The sequence below is a fragment of the Papaver somniferum genome, chromosome 3 (assembly GCF_003573695.1).
Source record: "Papaver somniferum cultivar HN1 chromosome 3, ASM357369v1, whole genome shotgun sequence".
Taxonomy (NCBI): domain Eukaryota; kingdom Viridiplantae; phylum Streptophyta; class Magnoliopsida; order Ranunculales; family Papaveraceae; genus Papaver; species Papaver somniferum.
This window is the reverse complement of record NC_039360.1, coordinates 38960964-38985211: the sequence shown is the minus strand read 5'-3', so window position 1 is coordinate 38985211 and position 24248 is coordinate 38960964. Positions and strand designations below refer to the sequence as shown.

At 38.7% G+C, this 24248-nt stretch overlaps 1 pseudogene; it reads left to right on the top strand.

Moving 5' to 3' along the window:
- Positions 1–3284: 3284 nt before the first annotated feature.
- On the top strand, positions 3285–3384 carry LOC113362408 (annotated as a pseudogene).
- The last annotated feature ends 20864 nt before the right edge of the window (positions 3385–24248 follow it).

The window sequence follows — 24248 nt, the reverse complement described above, 5'->3', positions numbered from 1 at the left end:
TCAAAGCAGCATGATCTGTATAGATTATGATCTTAGAACCTAATAGGTAGGACCTAAACTTATCCAAGGAAAACACGATGGCTAAAAGTTCCTTCTCGGTGGTTGTGTAGTTCATTTGGGCATCATTTAGAGTTTTGCTAGCATAATAAATCACATGAAGTAGTTTGTTTTCTCGTTGTCCTAAAACGACGCCTATAGCATAATCTGAAGAATCACACATAATCTCAAAGGGTAGGTTCCAGTTAGGTTCCTGGACTATCGGGACAGTAGTGAGTAAAGTTTTAAGCTTCTCAAAATCCTCTAAACAAGCATCATCAAACACAAACTTAACATCTGTTGCAAGCAAATTGCAAAGAGGTCTAGAAATCAAGATAAAATCCTTAATGAATCGACGGTAAAAACCTGCATGCCCTAGGAATGACCTAATATCTTTTACGGTTTTTGGGACCTAAGGTCAACTTTGGCTTTGTCTACCTCTATACCCTTTGAAGAGACGATGTGCCCTAACACAATTCCTGATTTAACCATGAAATGGCATTTTTCCCAATTAAGCACTAAATTTTTTTCCTTACACCTAGTCAACACTAATGTCAAATGATGCAAGCACTCATCGAAAGATGAACCAAACACTGAAAAATCATCCATAAAGACCTCTAAGAACCGTTCTACCATATCAGAAAATATGCTCATCATACAACGCTGAAAAGTTGCAGGGCATTACATAGCCCGAAAGGCATGCGTCTATACGCAAAGGTACCAAAGGGACAGGTAAAAGTGGTTTTCTCTTGGTCTTCTGGGGCAATAACGATCTGATTATAACCGGAGTAGCCATCTAAGAAGCAATAGTGACTATGTCCAGCTAATCGCTCTAGCATTTGGTCGATAAAAGGAAGGGGAAAGTGATCCTTCCTTGTGACCTTGTTCAATTTCCTATAGTCAATACACACACGCCATCCCGTGGTCACTCGGGTTGGGATTAATTCATTATTATCATTCTGGACTACAGTGATACCTGATTTCTTGGGGACAACCTGAACAGGGCTGACCCACTTACTGTCTGAAATTGGGTAAATAATACCCGCATCTAACAACTTAAGCACCTCTTTTCGAACTACCTCTTTCATGTTAGGGTTCAGTCGACGTTGCATCTCCCTAGAAGGTTTGGAGTCTTCCTCTAAATGAATCTGATGCATACACACAGTAGGACTTATACCCTTAATGTCTGCTATAGTCCACCCTAAAGCTTCCTTATTGTCTTGAAGTACATTTACTAGCCTACTTTCCTGATCACTATCCAAATTGGAAGCTACAATCACAGGTAAAGTCTCAGATGGGCCTAAAAACACATACTTTAGAGTATCGGGTAGTGGTTTAAGGTCCAACTTTGGGGGCTCTTCTAAAGAAGGAATTAGGGTAGTCTCAGAAACTGGTAACGGTTCGAACCTAGCTTTCCATCTATCAGTGTCTAACACAGGGGTAGAATCTAATAGAGCATTCACCTGTTCAATAGTGCTATCGTCGTCAAAATCTAAACCAAAATGGGATAGACAACTTTCTAATGGGTCTTCAGACAAGATGTTTGGTAATGACTCCTGAACTAAGGCTTCTATCATGTTCACCTCCTCAACACATGTGTCATCTAGCTCATGAGGTTGCTTACTGACATTAAAAATGTTCATCTCCATAGTCATATTACCAAAAGATAAACTCATCACACCATTTCGACAGTTAATGATCGCATTAGACGTAGCTAAAAATGGGCGACCTAAAATCACAGGTATCTGGTTCTCTGGGTCAGGGACAGGTTGGGTATCTAGGACCACGAAATCCACTGGATAAATAAACTTGTCGACCTCAATAAGAACATCCTCGATAACACCTCGAGGGATTTTAACAGACCTATCAGCTAACTGCAGTGTCATCTGAGTAGGTTTCATTTCACCAAGTCCTAGCTGTAAGTATACATGGAATGGCAGTAAGTTCACACTGGCTCCTAAGTCAAGTAAAGCTTTTTCTACCCGGAAGTTACCTATTGTGCAAGCAATGGTAGGAGAACCTGGGTCTTTGTACTTTGGAGTTGTGGTGTTCTGAATGATTGAACTTACGTGACTAGCTAAAAAGGCTTTCTTATGGACGCTAAGTTTTCGCTTTCGCGTACACATATCCTTAAGGAACTTGGCATAAGCAGGAATTTGCCTAATTGCATCTAATAAGGGAAGGTTTATGGTAACTTGCTTAAAAACCTCCACTATGTCATTAAAGTTCGATTCCTTCTTTGTTGGTACTAATAGCTGAGGAAATGGGGCTCTAGGCCTAAAATCAGACCTTTCAGGAACCGAATTCACATCATCAGAAACTTTATCAGTCTCTTCAGCTACTGGTCCTGAGAGGTGAGATCCTGAGGGGTGAACTACAGTATGTTCACTATCGGGCATGGTTACCTTATTGTCTACAACTCTACCACTTCTAAGGGTTCTAACACATTCAATTGATTCGATGGTTTTGCACCTAATTCATGAACTCCTCTAGGGTTGGGTTGTGTTTGACTAGGAAACTTACCTTTTTCTCTCAAAGAATCACTTATCAGACCAACCTGGGTTTTTAACTCGGAAATAGCCTGACTATTTTCTTGTCCTATCCTGTTACTAGCTTGTAGACTCTGTTCTACGGATAACTGGAATTTTGCAGTTTGCTGAGTTAACAAGGCGAGAGATTCCTCTAAACTTAGGATTTTCTTATCTGACTGATTCTGAAACTGAGCTAGTCCTGAAGGATTCTTAGTATAGCCAAAACCTGGGGGAGCATTAGAATTACTAAACTGACCTTGACTTTGGCCCTTAGACCACGAAAGGTTCGGATGGTTTCTCCAACCAGGATTATAGGTTTCTGAATATGGGTCAATCTTTTGACGGTTATCAAATCTAGTGTTATTATAAAGAGCATTGGCCTGCTCTTCAATATTCTGGCCTTCCCAAAAAGGCTCCACTCTACCACTAGTCTGGCCCACTTCTAAGGCTTCTAACCTTTTTGCTATAGCAGCAATTTTGGCATCTGATTCATAGCCTCCTTCTACCCTATTAACGTTTCCTCTACTTAAAAGAATTGTTTTCTGGGGTGCCCTACTATTTTCCCATTGCTGGGTTTTTTCGGCGATTTCATTAAAAAATTCCATCGCCGCATCAACAGTTTGGTTTTCAAATCCACCAGTGCATAGAGACTCAACCATGGTCGTTGTGGAATAATCTAAACCCTCATAAAGGATCTGAACTAGCCTAACCTTTTCTAAACCATGATGAGGACACTGGGATAATAAATCATTGAACCTTTCCAAATACCTATATAAAGATTCTCCCTCTTGTTGTGAAAATGTGCATATTTGCGTCCTAATAGACGATGTTTTGTGCCTAGGGAAAAACTTATTGAAAAAGGCAGATGTAAGTTGTTCATATGTCTCAATTGACTCGGAGTCCAAACTATACAGCCACGACTTGGCCTTATCTTTCAGGGAAAATGGGAATAACCTAAGTTTCAAAGCATCATCATCTAAGCCTCTAATTCTTAGAGTACTACAAATTTCCTCAAAATCCCTAACATGGTAATAAGGGTTTTCATTTTCTTTCCCTAAAAAGATTGGGAGCATCTGTAAGGTCCCAGGTTTCAGTTCATAGGGTGCCTCCGTTTCAGCTAACTTAATACACGAAGGACGGGTAGTCCTAGTTGGATTCAACAAAGCTTTCAAAGTTGCCATTTCTGGCGCTATCGGAGCAACATGGATTCTCTCCTCAGTCAAAGAACGTTCAAAAACAGACTCTTCAAAAGCCGGACTTTCTAGATTAAGGTAATCGAGACGCTTCGAACTACTAGGTTTCTCTTTAACAAATCTACCTAGTGCGTCTCTTTTACGTTCAGGCATACAATAGAATTTTCTAAATTGGAAGGGTAAGCAAACACAGATCAAGGCCGACTCAACCAAATCAAACCTATTGATTTCTAGCAAAAAAAAGCATGATGGCTCCACTTAGATTGTTTCTAGACCAGCTTCTAATCCTTCGAACGGGAATTCGTTACAATTTAAGCAAACCCCTCTGGAATCAATCCGAGTTAACGTAAGTTGAATAGAGGCGAGGGAAGCTCGGTGGAGCTTTGATACCCAAGGCCTCACCGGTATTACAAGGCGGCGCAGTCACGCATTCAACTTACAGAAACCGTCAAGAACTTCGAAGTATGCTTAAAAGAGTAACCAATATTTTTCGAATGACTTTCCTGTTAAGCTCGTTACCCTATCGGTCTCGTTCTAGTCAAAATTTTAGGCTTAGGTTCGCGTAGGTTACGTGTTCCTAAAGCGGGCAAGAAGAGAACGGTGATGAAATCCGAACCCTTATCTTGTATGGCCAGGCCTTGCCCTTTACTAGAAAAATAAATGTCCGTATTCAGTCCTCAACATATATGCATACGAAGGAGTCCAGTAACTCGCTGACAGGGGATTCGCGAGTGTTTAGAATCTTACCTCCCGTTCCAGACGGGGGATGAATCGGTTGTAGTCGACTCGGGCCACTGACTCCGATGTCTAGTGTACGAACCCAAGGTGCAGAGACAATATCGTAATTGTCCTCCTTCTCTGCAAACAGTTTATATTTAAAGTACCCTTCCGTAGGGTAATAAAAAAATAATGTCCCAAAGTCCAAAAGTCCAAAAAAATAAAGAAAAATTACAAAAATAATAAACCCTAATACAGTTTTTTTTTAAATAAAATAAACAAACCCTAAACTAAAATTGTCTAAAATAAAATTGTCTTTTTCTGTTCTTTTTGCTTTAATCTTTAGCTCCAAGTCTTTATGAAATCACCAAACTCCTTGGCTCAATTTTCTTTATGATCCAGAACCTGTAGACACAAGATAAATACCCAAAAAATAAAAAAGGACAAAAATAATAAAAAAAATAAAAATAAATAAATCTAAAACCCTAAAAACAAGTCCGCGTCGGCGGCGCCAAAAATTGATGTGATTTGTAGATAGTGGTAAAAGTGGTTCGATTCTCAGACTTGTGAAGGATATTAATTAGACTTAACTAATATTAAAATAGAAAACTCACTAAAAATTATAGCAAACTCAATCAAAGATGATATCAATACTAAAAGAAACACTGAGGCTAAGATTCCACTATTTTCCAAGTTCAAAGTGATTAAACCAATACTTATATTTATGCAATTTTCTTGTTTAATTTGATTCTAAAATATTGCAACAAGTAGATTTTCAAAAGTATAATTGTAAATACCAAGTATGAAGCATCAAAAGTCTTAAAACTAAGCATACTCCATCAAAATAGATCACAATCACTCAAATAAAAATCATATTCAATAATAGTTCAAGGCAAATAATCATATAATTATTGCAAATAAAAAGATAAAATAGAATATACCACTTTTTGTTGGAAAAATAGCTTCCTCTATCGCCTCAGCAATGGGGTTTAGCTCCTCATATTAATCATGATCTCAAAATAGTGTTTGTTGCTCAAAAGATGATTAAAAGAGTGAAAAGTAATAACACAGACTGTTTGCAACAGTGTATTGGTGTTGCAAAACAGCTGTTACAATGGAACTGTTACAGAAAACTGTTGAAAACTGTTGCTTTGTCGCTGATTTTAAGACCCTAGAATACGACTGCCCTGCACAGCTTAATGTTCTTCAGCTGTTAAACAACGACACTGTTCTGCGACTGTTTCCGTCAATGTTCTTCGCGTTCTTCTCTTCAGCACAGCAGCAGCAGAAACAGAGTTTGGTAAAGCTCTGATTTCTTCTTCTCTGGCTCTCCTTAGGTTCCCAAACTCTCGACACCTCTTCTATATGACCCAAGACATCTATTTATATCAAAAATACCGATTAAATCTCTCCCAAATCTTCCAAAATCTCTTTCCTTCTCTTCACGGCCAAGTTGCGGCAATTTCTTGTTTTAGATTTCTACGCGTTTCTGAGCTTTCCTTTTTATTCTAAACTCTTCCTTAGATAGATACAAATCTTTGGGAAGGTTTACAGCACTTTAATCTCTCTAAAATTCCCTAAAACAGGTCACACACGTGACTTTCCATATTTTCTGTTGTGAGAAAAATCCGTCGATTGAGCCCAGTCTAATCGATTTAAACACCCATATCAGATTCCTAGACCCATAAGGAGTCTATCCTATGAAAATCAGAGGTTTAATCGACCTCAAACTCCTCCAAATCACGATTGCCAAAACTGTTCTTCACTGCCTATTTTCCCGCCAAAACCTGGTTTTTGAAATGTTGAAGATGGTTGCCCCTTATCCAGGGTAGGGGTGCGATTAGCAACTGCCTGGAAATGGGATGCCCCTTAGTAATTAGGTTACCCCTTATCCAAAGTGAGAGTCCGAATAAAAAATGTCCTTCGGGTGCTTTCCGACAACTTTTCGAGCCAATTTTTTTCCAAAAATGTTTATTGGCCAAAAATACCTACAAATAAATAAAACACCATAATAAGTACAAAAATGAGCCCTAACAATCTATAGAATCGAGACAAATCGGACACAAAAATGTGTCTATCAGTTAACTAGCATTTATTTGTTTAGGCATTCGATTAGACTTGAATAACTGAAACCTCACTTTGATAAGACAAACTAAGATCAGAATTAACTTAGTTTCTTATCCGGAATCAAATTGGACTAAACAACTCATCTCGTACACATATTATTTCGTGAAGCCATAAATAATTCATACAAACCAATATAAACCCACTTTCAAAAATACTCACCTCAACCCGAAGCAATTGAATCAACATAGACATTAAAATCACCGCAATTGCACCGTAATTTTGTAAGCCTAAACCATTGATACTATACCAAAGCAAAATACCAAAGGTTTTCTTAACCGGAACCAATTGAATCACACACATCAATTATACCGAAATTTTGTAAGCCTAAACCATTGAAACTATACAAAAGCAAGCTAACAATAGTTTTTCTTAACCGGAACCAGTTGAATCACACACACATTAATTGTACCGAAGTTTTGTAAGCCTAAATGATTGATACCACACAATAAAGCAAGATAACAATAGTTTTTCTTAACGGGAACCAATTGAAATACACATCCACTCACACATCATGGAATAAATATCAATTGAACCTAAATTTCGTTAAGCAAAAGCAACAAATATATATAATATAAGCTCAATCTTTTCTTAAACAGGAAAACAATTAACTAACAAGATTGTTACCTCAAATTTTGCATCCACTTCTCCAATATGATAGCATCTTCGTCCAGGGAGAATTGATATCGAAATATCCCCATGTTGTCATCCTTATGCGTAAACAAAAGAATAACAACATACCTCAACCTTTACCAGAGAAAGGTTGAAAACCGGTTTTAACTATTTCAAGCAAAATTTGAAAACCGTTGAAACACATATGCTTTTATGCTAAACCGAAACCGATTCAACATATTGTGACCTTTTCACATACTGTTTCCATTAGAACCCCTCATAATCCTTTTATAAATCCTACCTACTAGGGATAGAACTTAATACCGCTAAATCAAAAAGTCACCCAAACCATGAGGGTTCACAATATATGAGATCGAATATTAAGGTAGTAAAACCGAAAACAAACATCCCATAAATCAATTTGCAATAAACCATAAATTTTCAACATAAAATCAAGTAATGCAATTACCTCAATCTTGTAGGAAATTGAATTACCAAAACAACTTAAAAAGAATGAAGTCATTCCGAGTTCGGACGAAGAAGTTATGGGAAAAACAGTTTTACACTTCTTCGTAAGGGGACCTCTCACTAGGATCGGTTCCCATGAGGGTACTAGGATCGGTTCCCATGAGGGTACTTGTGACTGATCACAACACTCAACTGTTTTTGACATAACTCTTGCATACAATGTCCGAATTCAGTGATTTTTGGCTTTTTTTGACCACAAAAGCAAGAGATACACATATATGATCAGTAGATATCAACATCATCAACTCAAAATTACCGTTTCTATCAAAAGCTCAAATATAGATAGATAATGTATGAGTATAGAAGATAAATCTCCCTAAAGATGTTAATTAGTCATATAATAATCGAGAGATCATGTGCTCAGTTTTTCATGTGCTTCCTCACCCTTAAAAAGATTGAGAACTAAGGTGAGCATGCACATTCTAACACAACTAGGTTTTGTTAAGTTGATCCTTGTCTTGTTCGTCACAAGTGACTAAGATAGAATCATCATTCTTGACCTCTTGCTTGGTTTGTTTTCTCTTGTTCCATCTCTTGTTTTTCTTCCTTGACTTGTGATTAAGAGAGTCATTATCACAACCTTTACTAGTACAAGAGATTTCAGAAATAATGTCTTTCTTTAGCCTTTCAAGAAGACTCTTGTAATTATTGTCACCAACAATTAATAGCCGAGAGTCATTCTTGTGACTAAATTTTGGTCCCTTCTTGGCTATGGAGGACTTAGGGACCCATTTCGAGTTGGGTTTCGCAGAAGCAGTTTTCTCCTTCATACCATTAGGATCATTTCCGTTTTGAATACTTTGTGAAACATCCTTTCTCCAATTTGGAACATCAGATCTTGTCTTTGCATTTAAAACACCATCTCTATTTCTATAATTAGGTATTTTATGAGATGACCTTGTCGAGTGATATGCAAAATTTGAACTATCATTATAATAATTATTTTGCCTAAACTTAGGACAATAAAGATCTGAGTTCTTAAGAGGAGAAAACTTAGCCAATTCGTTTGATACAAAAGAATGTGCATCTTACGAACTTTGCATCCCCATGGCAAGTGTCCTTTATTACCACAAAAATAACAACGCTTAGTATAAATATACGAAGTATGAGTTTTAATGTTACCTTTTTGTGGATCCTCTTGCGTTGGAGCTCGACGAGTTTTCTTCTTCTTCCGATCCTTGTTCAACGTTGTTGCTTTCTTGACATTAGCAGAAGTACTCTCTTTGATTGTTGCTGGTTGAACACTATTCTTAGGCTTGACAGACTTTTCTTCTTTACAAGAAATAGGAGCATCTTTGTCATCAGTGGAAGCCTCTTATTGAGAAGAATTTGTAGCTTTAACAAATTTTACCTCTTTGCTAATATTTGAAGCATCTATTCCCTTATAGCCCAATCCTCGTGTATCACGATGATTTCTACTTGCTTCTAACATTGAGATTAAATTATTTGAGCTAGCATTGAACTTTTTAAGATCCAAAAATTCTTCTTCCAGCATCTTGATTTTATCAAGAGCACTAGCTAGATCATCCTCAAGGCGTTTTTCTCGTGAGAGATATACACCTTCTTTCTCTTCAAAACTCATTTGTTGAGAATTAATACTAGCATTAGATTCAACAAGTTTCTCTTCCAACAAGTGAATTTTTTTAAGAGCAACAACACGGTATTTCTCTAACAATTTTGTTTGAGAGAGGCTAGCACTGGCTTTTTCTTCAAGACCCTGTACTTGTCGAGAGTTAAACATTGCTTCGATTCAGCACGTTTCTTTTCCGACAAAAACAGTTCTCTTCGAATATTTTCACGTTCTAATTTCTTAGAATTTAGATCGTTTGTACGATCTTTAAGAAGATACTCACAGGTTTGATAACCAATATAATATCCTTTAAAAAACTTCTTCAATTTCTTGTTCTCACGACAAAGAGGAGTCATAAAACCAAGAAAATCTGAAGTTCTCAGCTTTTCATTTTTCAAGGGTTCCAGCAGTTTAGAATATTCTGAGATATCCTCTTCTACTTCTTGTTCAAAATCTGAGTCATCATCGTCGGAAATTTCATCTAACCCTTCTTGTAGACGTATTTTCCAGTTGTCATCGGTTTCTACATTATTAACAAGATTAACTTGTCTCGTAGAGTCTCTAGAGATGATTTCTTCAGATATTGAATCGTAGATGCCATCATCAAGTGTTAATTCAGAACTCCTGATGTCTTTCTTTACGTTAACTGAATCATTCATTAGATTCGATTCTTATAGGTTGGATCGCACCAAATACAGATTGTTAGATCTTTTCGTGTTTGCCTGCTCTGATACCAATTGAAAATGCGAGGGTACCCAAATATACCTCAAGCTAAAACTTTTCCTACCTATAAATCCTTTCTCCGAAAGTGATTGTCTATGGAGTGGGCTGAGACAATACAACTAATTGGTTCACACTTCGTGTGATCGTCTATGGATACGAGATCGAGACAATACAACAACAAAGTATGTTTACTTGATATAGAGGTTCGGACTTAACCAAACACAATAGGATTTCTTATCAAGTAAATAGGAATTAACGTTTGTGTAATTTACTTTAATTATAATAAAACAATTATAATGCGGAAAATAAAAGTAAATGACACAACAAGATTTTGTTATCGAGGAAACCGCAAATGCAGAAAAACCCCGGGACCTAGTCCAGAATTGAATACTCTCAGGATTAAGCCGCTACACAAAATTACACCTAACTTCGTACAGTTGAGACCAAGTACCTAACTCTATAATATACCTAGTTCCGCCTGTATTCCCACGCCTCCGACTTGTGAATAAGTCACGTACTTGGAACAATCCCTTTGGTTCGTATTCCAAACAGTAAAGCAACAAGAAATCTGTTTTGTATCAACTCTATTCAACCAAGTGATATGAGTCAGACAAAGGCTCTTCCGTTTATCTCAACATAAACTCCTTCGTCGTGTCTAGATCTATCTTATGTTCAATCAACCAAAGGTAATTGGTTAAGATTAAGCCAACAACACCTTTAATCCGAAGAATCGTGTTGATGCCGATCTACTCAATTAATCAATCCAATCTACCAAAAGGATAAACCGATTATTAATTGGATCCTCTTTTCCCAAACAAGTATTGTGCACACCAAAGATTATAAAACCCAAGTCTGATCTTCAATATCTTCTTTGTCTTCAATATCTTCTTTGTCTTCAAATATTCTTAAATCTTCAATAAACACCTGCACACAATCACTTGAATCTCTTTTGATCAATCACGCACAGAACGGAGTCTGTTAACAATGGATTATCACAAGATCGTCTTTAGAACTAACAATAGTCTAAAGATCCCTATCGAAACTCTGAACTAGTTTGAGTGAATATTATATCAGAAGAGAAGATTCTCAAGAATAAACAAACTAGGCGCAATCAGATTTCAATCACCGTTAGTCAATCAAATCAATCGAAAACAAAGATAAACCACAATTATCTAGTTTTCCACCAACGGGTCGCGCTAGAGCTTCTCAATCCCAAAGAAGACTTTAAAACGAGCGGTCGTAAGAGATTTCACCTAATTAGATTACTCTCCTCTCCGATAGGCGGCTACACCAATAAAAAATACTAAAGAGGAAGTATGTTATTACGAAGGATTAGTTTGTTAGAAAGGCAAACTTCGTGTATTTATAGACAAGGAAGTTTGGACACCAATGAATTTCCAAAACCGAAAATATTCTCAAGATATTCATAAATGCACAGATTCGGTTTTCATAATTCCTGGAAATGCTCTGTCCAAAAATACAATCGAAATCTCTCGGAAAATCTAATTAGTAAATGCACATTATTAATTCCATAATTTCCCTACAAAGTTAAATTAATAACCTTAATTAAAAGATTCTTAACTTACTTATGTTTCGATCCTGGGATTCTCTTCCCTTAGCCTTTAAGGAATATCTTTGAACAATTATAGAAATAAACATTCACAGCATGTGTTCAAAGTTTGTCGACATCTTTATTTTGTAAGTTCTCTTTCACACTTAAAACCTTGAAACCGATTTTCCACACTTCCAAACAAGTTTAGAATTGGTTCATCTGACTTTCAAGAACTATGTGATTGATCAAACCAACATTCAATCACAGTCATGGGTTTACGGTTCTACCAAAACAAGTTTCGGTTCCATGTGAGTACTACGCATAGTCACACTAGCTTCCCAAAGATTCGGTTGACTAGGTATTAGGATCGGTTCCCCACACATATATGGTATTAAACTCATATGTGTTGCACATGTCCATAGGATCGGTTCCCCTTTCTGCTATAAACCTTGCTGCACCTCGTACAAGGATCGGTTCCCTATTGCACTGCACCCCTTAGGTTCGGTTCCCTTTCCCTCACTAGGATCGGTTCCCTTTCCCCAACAAGGATCGGTTCCCTTTCCCCAAGGCACATACAATCCGATCATACCGGGTGATTACTTAAGATTGGTTTACTAATAAAAGTTATACCATACAAAAGTCAGGACTTTGTGAATAGTTCTACCAAGAACACCACAAGTTGTGAGCGGTTATACTCTATCACACATATGGTTGTTCATAAGATATGCAATGAATAACAAAACCAGTAATACCTGGTAATTTCCTTTTCGATCCACAAACAAGTTTATGAACTTACTTCCTTAGAACACATGTAAACATTGTTCCCTAGGATGAAATACTTACCTCATACCCATACATAATTAGTCACAATAGCATTAAAATGATTATGGAGATGTCTTATCTACAAAGTTTAATGGTTAAGCAATAAACCTCGTATTGTATTCCTTAATACTATGTCTATCTAGAGTTCAAATATGCTTCGCAGTTATGTTTTCAATATGCATGACTTGAAAGATACGTTAGGGAATGAAATAGTTCGAGTCAAATATTACTAACCTCAAGTGGAAGGATGATTGTTGTTGTTGTATCTCCTTGCTTATTCACATCTTCAAGACTTCGCAATACTTGTAATGTCTCATATCCTAATACTTTCAAGCTAACCTATACGAAGTTTAACTCCAGTACATAATCAAGCGACTCTTAACATGAGTTTTGATTCACTAAAATATGACAACCAAACTTGACATACCAACGCTTGGTGGGTTCAACCGAGCAATGGTCTAACATAGATTAATAAGGTTGGTGTTGTTCAATTTGAGAGAAGAACCACTGATTGTAGAGAGTGTTAGTCATTCACCTAGAGGGTGAATGGCCTGTTTTGGTCCATGTGATGGACGAGTTTTGTAATCTTCCTTTAGTGCAATAAACTGGGTTTGTTGCAATATATCTTAGTGTTATTATGTTGCTTATTTGTGTGAGATTTTCAATTGGAATTGATGAATGGAAAACCTCTTATGCGCATGGGGGCATGAAAAGTTAGGGAGAAAAAAGATGAAGACTTCCATTGTGTATTGCATTAAGAGTGAAGGTAGATGCATACTTTGATGCAAGTATGCAAGGCTGAGTACTTGTGGATGAAGTTGATTCACTGAACTACAGAATATGCCGGTCATGTCCCATGAAAATTTTAGGCGATTAAATGGACATGTGACAGTTACTATGTTAATGGGTTATATAATCCTCACCTTCTCCTATCCTAGAATCTCTTATTTCTGGCAGTTTTTTATAGTCATGTCATGGAACTGTCAAGGAATAGGCAAAGATAACACTAGTAGATACCTTAATGACATGCTCAATAAAACAAATCCAGACATTTTTTTCTAGCTGAAACTAAGCAGAAATCCCAGAGTCTCAATCCCATTCTAGAAAAAATAAGGGTTAGTAATTTTTGGTTTGTTGAACCACATGGTACCATAGGCACTGTTGGTCGGCTAGCTTTAGCTTGGAAAACCAAACATAAAACTAGAAATACATGATTTTCCAATCACCATATAAATGCTTTAATAACTACTCAGGATAATAACACTTGGATGCTCACTGCATATTATGGAGTCCTTACACCACCTCTGATAAAATTAAATCCTAGAAAATGATTGGAAAAAACTGCTACTAGTCACAACGTTCCTGTGACAACTCGTTTTCCCGTAGTCTACCAGTTCGAAGAATTAGATACTAAGCAGTATCGATACGTCAGTTTAACTGATGATGCTAAGTAATAGAATATATCAAAGATCACAATAATAACAAAGAACACAAATATAAAATAATGCTACTAAGTTATCATGAGACACAAGATATTACGTGGTTCGACTTTTGTCTATGTCCATGGGGTAATGAGTGATTTATTTGTATTAATTTGTAGTGGTTACAAAAGATCTTAAATGCTTCCCAAAGTAATAGAGAGAACTCAAGTTGAAGTCATTACTTAAGTTCTAAATATTAAAGAGGTATAAGCTTAAGACTAGATCTTCTTCTCCTATAAATTGAATGCCTTCATTTGTTGGTGATGATTGGTATTTATAGCTCCTACGACTCCAGGTATATCTTTGCTGTCTTGGGGTCCATCATTCCCTGATATACCTTCCGTACAAATGGTACCTTCGTTCACCGCACGCTTTCTCCATTCGGACTCTGCCACCTCAGCTGACCCACGTTCCTTCGGGAACTTCCCAGCCTTAGTACAGATTTACCTTCATTCACCGACATCCTCTGCCAATCTGGTTCCGCCACATCATCTCTCTCCACGTGCTTTGATTATGCGTGTAGATAAGAGATTTTTGCATTTAATGCTGATTAGATATGTCATCTACCTCTGTCCCTTCGCCATCTGCCTCCTCATAGACTAGGCTTTTACTTCTTTTATCTTAGCCATCGAGGCATCCTTTCTTGGGACGAGATAAAGTAGATCTACGAAGGTATCCTCTGTCACTAGGATTCCTTTGTATATCGAGGGCTACAAAGTTATCTTGTATGCGACCACTGAGATAGTGACACGCGCTCCGCAGAATATTGGTACTCACAATTTTCCCCTTTTCTTTCATATTCTACCGTTTGGTAGGATTGGGTGGTCCCTATATGTCTCTTCATGCAATAAATTCCCCTTGAATTCGGACGTCCAAATTTTTGGATTCTTCAGCCGCCTATAAGAGAGAATAAAGAGGAGGAATTTTCATTAACTCCTTTTCTTCCTCTCGAACTGTCGCTCTTCTCTTTCAGAGATTTTCTTCCACCACCAATGCTGACCTTTTCTTCGGTTTGCCAAAGCTTGTGGTTTAGTACTCGATCATCATATATAAGTAAGTGATATTTTCCTTTTGATGTTGCTTTTCGTATCTCTATGCTTAATTCTCTCCTTCTTCGATTGTTGGAGAATGCTGTGTATTGCATGTGTGAGTTTAATTCTCTTTACTCGTTCATGTTGTATGGAATTTGGGTTGCTCCCATTTTGTTTTGATGATGATTCTGCCATGATTGTTTCTCGTCTGCAACTTTCTCATGGTGATGAATATCTTTCCATCTGTTCGTGACGGGTTTAACCGCCTTACTGGTTGGGTTTAGTTAAACCCATGCCCAAAGTATGCATGTTTTTGCCCCCAATTTGCTTTGAGTTGACTGTGATTTTTAGTCCGCCATTGTGATGGGGTGTTCTTCCTTCTGGTGTAGGGATTATGAGACTTCCGAAGAAGCCTACGCGTAAGGGACAAAGAACCTCTTCGTCTACTGATCCACCTCCGCGGATGGATCATCCTAATGCTACGCCGTCTCCTCCTCCTGAGGATACTGAGATACCTCCTGGTACCGAGATGGATGTGGTACATGAGGTTGCTGCGGACCTGAGGTAGAAGAATGTGTTGAGGATTTTCCACCTCCTCCTCCTCACTATGAGCTTCATAGGCTTCAGCTGCGTGACAAGAATAGATATGCTCACTTATCTTTAGCTGAGATCGCCAAATCTTTTCGCCTCCATAAGTTTGAGATTTCCTTGTTAACGGCCCTGATGTTCTTACTGAGTCCCTGATCCGGAGCTTTTCTTATGATGAGTACAATCTTCTGATTAGTGTTGGCCAGCTGGCCGCAGGTATGCTCCTCCCTTTTCTTAGTAGAAAAGATCCTTTCTAATATGATGTTTTGTCTACCAGGGATGACGCGGTGAACAAGACTCAGGTCCGAGGAGTTATGCAGTATACTGGTAACTACTGGCGTGCCCTTCGTGAGAGCTGGTACTGTAGTAAGGAAATACCACTTTTAAGTCCTATGACCCTTTGCTGATGGAAGGTCTAAGCAGGAGGATTATACCCCTTCCAACTTCAATGCTAAGTATGCTGATGCTATTCAGAAGAGTAATCTTCTTCCTTGGAGTGTTGACCCTCGTTGTATCCATGTTACTGCTAAGCAAATCAAGGAAGGTAACAACCTTCGTCTTTTGGAGGAGATCGATAAGACTGGTTTGACTGTCATCCCTTATTTTGCTGGGCTACCTTTTCCGAAGTTTGATCGCATTCGTCTTTATCATGATGATCGCTGGGCTCGTACTTCTCTTCGTGTGGTGGGTCCTTGGGCCTATGGTTTTACTACCACTGATCCCAACGTCCCTCGTGTAGCTTTCTCCTTGTCTGGGAAGTATGATGGGTTTTCAACCCTGATGCTTCTCATGAGGTAACCTTCGTTTCTGTTTCGTAACCAAGTACCTAACTCTATAATATACCTAGTACCTAACTCTATAATATAACCAAGTACCTAACTCTATAATATATGAGGTAACCTTCGTTTCTATAATTTCGTAACCAAGTACCTAACTCTATAATATACCTAGTTCCGCCTGTATTCCCACGCCTCCGACTTGTGAATAAGTCACGTACTTGGAACAATCCCTTTGGTTCGTATTCCAAACAGTAAAGCAACAAGAAATCTGTTTTGTATCAACTCTATTCAACCAAGTGATATGAGTCAGACAAAGGCTCTTCCGTTTATCTCAACATAAACTCCTTCGTCGTGTCTAGATCTATCTTATGTTCAATCAACCAAAGGTAATTGGTTAAGATTAAGCCAACAACACCTTTAATCCGAAGAATCGTGTTGATGCCGATCTACTCAATTAATCAATCCAATCTACCAAAAGGATAAACCGATTATTAATTGGATCCTCTTTTCCCAAACAATATTGTGCACACCAAAGATTATAAACCCAAGTCTGATCTTCAATACTCTTTGTCTTCAATATCTTCGTCTTCAAATATTCTTAAATCTTCAATAAACACCTGCACACACAATCACTTGAATCTCTTTTGATCAATCACGCACAGACGGAGTCTGTTAACAATGGATTATCACAAGATCGTCTTTTAGAACTAACAATAGTCTAAAGATCCCTATCGAAACTCTGAACTAGTTTGAGTGAATATTATATCAGAAGAGAAGATTCTCAAGAATAAACAAACTAGGCGCAATCAGATTTCAATCACCGTTAGTCAATCAAATCAATCGAAAACAAAGATAAACCACAATTATCTAGTTTTCCACCAACGGGTCGCGCTAGAGCTCTCAATCCCAAAGAAGACTTAAAACGAGCGGTCGTAAGAGATTTCACCTAATTAGATTACTCTCCTCTCCGATAGGCGGCTACACCAATAAAAATACTAAAGAGGAAGTATGTTATTACGAAGGAGTAGTTTGTTAGAAAGGCAAACTTCGTGTATTTATAGACAAGGAAGTTTGGACACCAATGAATTTCCAAACCGAAAATATTCTCAAGATATAAATGCACAGATTCGGTTTTCATAATTCCTGGAAATGCTCTGTCCAAAAATACAATCGAAATCTCTCGGAAAATCTAATTAGTAAATGCACATTATTAATTCCATAATTTCCCTACAAAGTTAAATTAATAACCTTAATTAAAAGATTCTTAACTTACTTATGTTTCGATCCTGGGATTCTCTTCCCTTAGCCTTTAAGGAATATCTTTGAACAATTATAGAAATAAACATTCACAGCATGTGTTCAAAGTTTGTCGACATCTTTATTTTGTAAGTTCTCTTTCACACTTAAAACCTTGAAACCGATTTTCCACACTTCCAAACAAGTTTAGAATTGGTTCATCTGACTTTCAAGAACTATGTGATTGATCAAACCAACATTCAATCACAGTCATGGGTTTACGGTTCTACCAAAACAAGTTTCGGTTCCATGTGAGTACTACGCATAGTCACACTAGCTTCCCAAAGATTCGGTTGACTAGGTATTAGGATCGGTTCCCCACACATATATGGTATTAAACTCATATGTGTTGCACATGTCCATAGGATCGGTTCCCCTTTCTGCTATAAACCTTGCTGCACCTCGTACAAGGATCGGTTCCCTATTGCACTGCACCCCTTAGGTTCGGTTCCCTTTCCCTCACTAGGATCGGTTCCCTTTCCCCAACAAGGATCGGTTCCCTTTCCCCAAGGCACATACAATCCGATCATACCGGGTGATTACTTAAGATTGGTTTTACTAATAAAAGTTATACCAATACAAAAGTCAGGACTTTGTGAATAGTTCTACCAAGAACACCACAAGTTGTGAGCGGTTATACTCTATCACACATATTGGTTGTTCATAAGATATGCAATGAATAACAAAACCAGTAATACCTGGTAATTTCCTTTTCGATCCACAAACAAGTTTATGAACTTACTTCCTTAGAACACATGTAAACATTGTTCCCTAGGATGAAATACTTACCTCATACCCATACATAATTAGTCACAATAGCATTAAAATGATTATGGAGATGTCTTATCTACAAAGTTTAATGGTTAAGCAATAAACCTCGTATTGTATTCCTTAATACTATGTCTATCTAGAGTTCAAATATGCTTCGCAGTTATGTTTTCAATATGCATGACTTGAAAGATACGTTAGGGAATGAAATAGTTCGAGTCAAATATTACTAACCTCAAGTGGAAGGATGATTGTTGTTGTTGTATCTCCTTGCTTATTCACATCTTCAAGACTTCGCAATACTTGTAATGTCTCATATCCTAATACTTTCAAGCTAACCTATACGAAGTTTAACTCCAGTACATAATCAAGCGACTCTTAACATGAGTTTTGATTCACTAAAATATGACAACCAAACTTGACATACCAACGCTTGGTGGGTTCAACCGAGCAATGGTCTAACATAGATTAATAAGGTTGGTGTTGTTCAATTTGAGAGAAGAACCACTGATTGTAGAGAGTGTTAGTCATTCACCTAGAGGGTGAATGGCCTGTTTTGGTCCATGTGATGGACGAGTTTTGTAATCTTCCTTTAGTGCAATAAACTGGGTTTGTTGCAATATATCTTAGTGTTATTATGTTGCTTATTTGTGTGAGATTTTCAATTGGAATTGATGAATGGAAAACCTCTTATGCGCATGGGGGCATGAAAAGTTAGGGAGAAAAAAGATGAAGACTTCCATTGTGTATTGCATTAAGAGTGAAGGTAGATGCATACTTTGATGCAAGTATGCAAGGCTGAGTACTTGTGGATGAAGTTGATTCACTGAACTACAGAATATTGCCGGTCATGTCCCATGAAAATTTTAGGCGATTAAATGGACATGTGACAGTTACTATGTTAATGGGTTATATAATCCTCACCTTCTCCTATCCTAGAATCTCTTATTTCTGGCAGTTTTTTATAGTCATGTCATGGAACTGTCAAGGAATAGGCAAAGATAACACTAGTAGATACCTTAATGACATGCTCAATAAAACAAATCCAGACATTTTTTTCTAGCTGAAACTAAGCAGAAATCCCAGAGTCTCAATCCCATTCTAGAAAAAATAAGGGTTAGTAATTTTTGGTTTGTTGAACCACATGGTACCATAGGCACTGTTGGTCGGCTAGCTTTAGCTTGGAAAACCAACATAAAACTAGAAATACATGATTTCTCCAATCACCATATAAATGCTTTAATAACTACTCAGGATAATAACACTTGGATGCTCACTGCATATTATGGAGTCCTTACACCACCTCTGATAAAATTAAATCCTAGAAAATGATTGGAAAAACTGCTACTAGTCACAACGTTCCTGTGACAACTCGTTTTCCCGTAGTCTACCAGTTCGAAGAATTAGATACTAAGCAGTATCGATACGTCAGTTTAACTGATGATGCTAAGTAATAGAATATATCAAAGATCACAATAATAACAAAGAACACAAATATAAAATAAATGCTACTAAGTTATCATGAGACACAAGATATTACGTGGTTCGACTTTTGTCTATGTCCATGGGGTAATGAGTGATTTATTTGTATTAATTTGTAGTGGTTACAAAAGATCTTAAATGCTTCCCAAAGTAATAGAGAGAACTCAAGTTGAAGTCATTACTTAAGTTCTAAATATTAAAGAGGTATAAGCTTAAGACTAGATCTTCTTCTCCTATAAATTGAATGCCTTCATTTGTTGGTGATGATTGGTATTTATAGCTCCTACGACTCCAGGTATATCTTTGCTGTCTTGGGGTCCATCATTCCCTGATATACCTTCCGTACAAATGGTACCTTCGTTCACCGCACGCTTTCTCCATTCGGACTCTGCCACCTCAGCTGACCCACGTTCCTTCGGGAACTTCCCAGCCTTAGTACAGATTATACCTTCATTCACCGACATCCTCTGCCAATCTGGTTCCGCCACATCATCTCTCTCCACGTGCTTTGATTATGCGTGTAGATAAGAGATTTTTGCATTTAATGCTGATTAGATATGTCATCTACCTCTGTCCCTTCGCCATCTGCCTCCTCATAGACTAGGCTTTTACTTCTTTTATCTTAGCCATCGAGGCATCCTTTCTTGGGACGAGATAAAGTAGATCTACGAAGGTATCCTCTGTCACTAGGATTCCTTTGTATATCGAGGGCTACAAAGTTATCTTGTATGCGACCACTGAGATAGTGACACGCGCTCCGCAGAATATTGGTACTCACAATTTTCCCCTTTTCTTTCATATTCTACCGTTTGGTAGGATTGGGTGGTCCCTATATGTCTCTTCATGCAATAAATTCCCCTTGAATTCGGGACGTCCAAATTTTTGGATTCTTCAGCCGCCTATAAGAAGAGAATAAAGAGGAGGAATTTTCATTAACTCCTTTTCTTCCTCTCGAACTGTCGCTCTCTGTCTCTTTCAGAGATTTTCTTCCACCACCAACTGCTGACCTTTTCTTCGGTTTGCCAAAGCTTTGTGGTTTAGTACTCGATCATCATATATAAGTAAGTGATATTTTTCCTTTTGATGTTGCTTTTCGTACTTCTCTATGCTTAATTCTCTCTCCTCTTCTTCGATTTGTTGGAGAATGCTGTTGTACTTGCATGTGTGAGTTTTAATTCTCTTTTACTCGTTCATGTTGTATGAGAATTTGGGTTTGCTCCCATTTTGTATTTTGATGATGATTCTGCCATGATTGTTTCTCGTCTGCAACTTTCTTCATGGTGATGAATATCTTTCCATCTTGTGTCGTGACGGGTTTAAACCGCTTACTGGTTGGTTTAGTTAAACCCATGCCCAAAGTATGCATGTTTTTGCCCCCAATTTGCTTTTGAGTTGACTGTGATTTTTAGTCCGCCATTGTTGATGGGGTGTTCTTCCTTCTGGTGTTAGGGATTATGAGACTTCCGAAGAAGCCTACGCGTAAGGGACAAAGAACCTCTTCGTCTACTGATCCACCTCCGCGGATGGATCATCCTAATGCTACGCCGTCTCCTCCTCCTGAGGATACTGAGATACCTCCTGGTACCGAGATGGATGTGGTACATGAGGTTGCTGCGGACCCTGAGGTAGAAGAAGTTGTTGTTGAGGATTTTCCACCTCCTCCTCCTCACTATGAGCTTCATAGGCTTCAGCTGCGTGACAAGAATAGATATGCTCACTTATCTTTAGCTGAGATCGCCAAATCTTTTCGCCTCCATAAGTTTGAGATTTCCTTTGTTAACGGCCCTGATGTTCTTACTGAGTCCCTGATCCGGAGCTTTTCTTATGATGAGTACAATCTTCTGATTAGTGTTGGCCAGCTGGCCGCAGGTATGCTCCTCCCTTTTCTTAGTAGAAAAGATCCTTTCTAATATGATGTTTTGTCTACCAGGGATGACGCGGTGAACAAGACTCAGGTCCGAGGAGTTATGCAGTATACTGGTAACTACTGGCGTGCCCTTCGTGAGAGCTGGTACTGTAGTAAGGGAAATACCACTTTTAAGTCCTATGACCCTTTGCTGATGGAAGGTCTAAGCAGGAGGATTATACCCCTTCCAACTTCAATGCTAAGTATGCTGATGCTATTCAGAAGAGTAATCTTCTTCCTTGGAGTGTTGACCCTCGTTGTATCCATGTTACTGCTAAGCAAATCAAGGAAGGTAACAACCTTCGTCTTTTGGAGGAGATCGATAAGACTGGTTTGACTGTCATCCCTTATTTTGCTGGGCTACCTTTTCCGAAGTTTGATCGCATTCGTCTTTATCATGATGATCGCTGGGCTCGTACTTCTCTTCGTGTGGTGGGTCCTTGGGCCTATGGTTTTACTACCACTGATCCCAACGTCCCTCGTGTAGCTTTCTCCTTGTCTGGGAAGTATGATGGGTTTTCAACCCTGATGCTTCTCATGAGGTAACCTTCGTTTCTGTTTGAAGGCTTTTGCTTTAATATCTTTGTTTGATATTCTGATGGCTTTCTTTTGTAGTCTGCCCCTGCTTCTTCTGCCGGAACTGCTCTAGGCTCTGCTGCTAGGACTCCTCCGGGTTTTGCTGGTAATTTCGTAGCCACCAGGACTAGGAAAAGAAAGGCTTCGGCTGAAACAGCTACGCCAACACCTGCGGAGGTAAGGATCATTTCCATACCTTTGTATTTGTAGGTTCCTTAGTATCTTTCCCCTGATCCTTAGATGGTGCATGTATTTTTCCATAGTCCTCCAAGAGAAAGGGTAAGTTGAAGGCTGTTATTGATCTTGAGGCATATGATGAGGATCTCAAGGCTGGTGAGGAGGTACCGGATGATGAGGATATGGAGGACATTGAGGATACCGGCCTCATCCCTCATTTAGATTATATTGAGGAAGAGTTTTCCAAGTAGAACCCCAGTCCCATCCGTGATGGCTCGATGGAGGGTGAGAACCTCGTAGCTGGTGGTGATGCTCCATTTGTTAACCCTGTTAGTGTTCAAGCTCCAGCTCCTACTTTTTCTCCAAAGGTACCCTCGTTTTCTGACCCTGGAGGAGCATTGCCTGTTATCTCGGCTATTACTGGAGCTGTTGTTGTAGCTTCCAAGAGTCTTCCTTCGTCTCTTGATACTTCGCTTCCACCAAGTGGTTCGTTTGCTAAGATTGTTACCCCGGTGGTGAGGGTTAGCAACTCAGATTCTCAGCCGAAGAAGAAGGTTGTGATTTCACTGGGCAGCTTTTCCTTCAATGCTATACCAACCTCGTTAGGGAGCGCTCAATCTGTTTCTTCTGCCCCTATTAGCAAAGCCGTTGGACCTCCGCCTTCGTCACCAGATTGGACCGTACTGGGTAATCTTCCTTTTGCTGGTGATATGGACTTAGGTGGTGCTCAAGATTTTTCTTCAGTTCCCAGATCATCCACCATGACATCTCTTCGTCGTGGTGAGGGATCAGTAGTCGTTCCCCATGTTCGTTCTCAAGCGATTGATGGAGTTTCTGATGAGTCTGGCAAGGGTAAGCTGCTTGAGAACTCGAGCCTTGGTAGTTCTAATGATGCCATTCTTGAAGCCATTCTGCGGAACTCGAAGGGTCCCTTTTCTTCTGAGGTTGATTGTCATTGCCTGGATAGCTCTTTTGAGGTAGCTTCGCAGTTGGATGTGCTGTATACTCAATATCATGTGGCTAAGGATATATTCTTTGACCCGGACTGCCTTCGTTTCAGCCAGAGCTTTGGTGAAATCCATAGGGGGTAGCATCCAAGAGATGGAGGCTTTCATGGACACCTATGTTGATTTCCTTCCTCGTCTCTCAGCGTTCTCAGTAAGTGATTCCTACCTTACCGCTTCGCAAATTGTTTTGATTCTTCGTTTGTTCTTATACTCCTTTATTTGCAGTTTTGCAAGCAAATAGATGTTGGATGCATCTTGTTCAAGTTCTATAGGGCTAAGTGTACTCACTTGAATGCCCTGTTGGAGTGTGCTCGTCAAGAATATGCCCTCGTTAGCTCACATCAACCTTCGTCCAGTGATGCTGCTTCTATTGCTAGGGTATCTTCGTTGGAGGATGATCTAAGGAAGACTCAGAGATCCTTGGAAGCTTGTTTGTTGGCTCTAAAGAGAGCTAACAATGCTGCTAGAATTGCTAAAGATGGGCGTAAAGATGCTGATTCCGCTCTGGCTGCTGAGTCCTCCAAAGCCATAAGTTCGTTTCTTATTTCCCTTAGCTTTGTTTTTATTCTTGTTTGGTTGCATAGTCCCGAGACAACCTTTGCCGGCCAGCTGGTAGCTCTAGTGATCTTAGATATCTTCGGGATCAAGTAGCCAAGTTAACCTCCGATGTTTGGTATTATCAGAAGAAGTCTGACAGTCTGATGAACGTAACTGTTCATAATGAGGCCCAACTTTCCCTTGAATCTGCT